The sequence below is a fragment of the Dichomitus squalens genome (assembly GCF_000275845.1).
Source record: "Dichomitus squalens LYAD-421 SS1 unplaced genomic scaffold DICSQscaffold_5, whole genome shotgun sequence".
NCBI classification, from domain to species: Eukaryota; Fungi; Basidiomycota; class Agaricomycetes; order Polyporales; family Polyporaceae; genus Dichomitus; species Dichomitus squalens.
The window spans coordinates 1,593,860-1,594,888 of record NW_006766887.1 but is presented as its reverse complement, the minus strand read 5'-3'; positions in this window follow the sequence as shown (position 1 = coordinate 1,594,888).

Here is a 1,029-nt window from a genome sequence, read left to right as displayed (position 1 = left end):
GGTGCACACCACGTCGTTCACGGTGTTGCCCAATGGGGACCACTAGCTCCTTTCTTCGGCGATCCGCTCGCCACCCCTCCGGGCATCCGTGCCCCTCGCCACTCGCCACTCCTCCGGGCAGCTCGCTGCGCCCTCTCGTCGTTCCGCCTGCCCTCCGGGGCCTCTTACGCGGTGATCCGCTCACTGCTTCCTCCCCAACCCGGCCCCCCGCCCGGCCGCATCATGCTCACTCCATCCCTTCTCCTCGGGCCGGCCCGCCCTCCCTCGATGAATCCGCTCGCCATCACTCCTCCTTGGGCCCGGGCCCCGGTGCCGGCCCCCGTTTGGGTGCAATCACTTCCCTTTGGGCCGATCCTCACGCTCAGCCTTCCGAGCCTCCGGCTCTCCGCTTCACTCTCCTTCCTGGCTTGAGCTCGGCCCACCGGTCGCGCGAGAGAGCGGTGGCGACACGGACTCGGTGGTCCCGCGCAGCTTCCGTAGCGCGTGCCCAATACCATCGTTTTCCATCCTGCCCGAGTATAGCGTGCATAGATGTTTTGGACAATGATTATTGTCCAGGGTCTATGACAGCGTAACTCGTGCCACCCCCTCGCCGCTTTACATCTGCTTTGTCTCTAGTAGTATATAGGTTAAGGGCTCGCAGCCCAGGATCCTCGTCCCCTCGCCCTTCGGGAGCTCGTGCTCCTCGAGCTTTCGTTTTTGCACCCACCCTTCTGCTGCCCCATTTTTGGTCTCGCTTAGCTACGTCTCATGTATCAGGTACATTCGCCTTCCGCCGGCTTGAGCTCGGCCCACCGGTCGCGCGAGAGAGCGGTGGCGACACGGACTCGGTGGTCCCGCGCAGCTTCCGTAGCGCGTGCCCAATACCATCGTTTTCCGTCCTGCCCGAGTATAGCGTGCATAGACTGGCGGACTCCGGGGATCACATGACGTTCTCGGGAAGCACCCTTGGCGCCCAGACACCTAGACCTCATCTCGGTAATCTATGACTACCTCATCGACTCGCCCCCGCCTATTGCCTGCCCATAC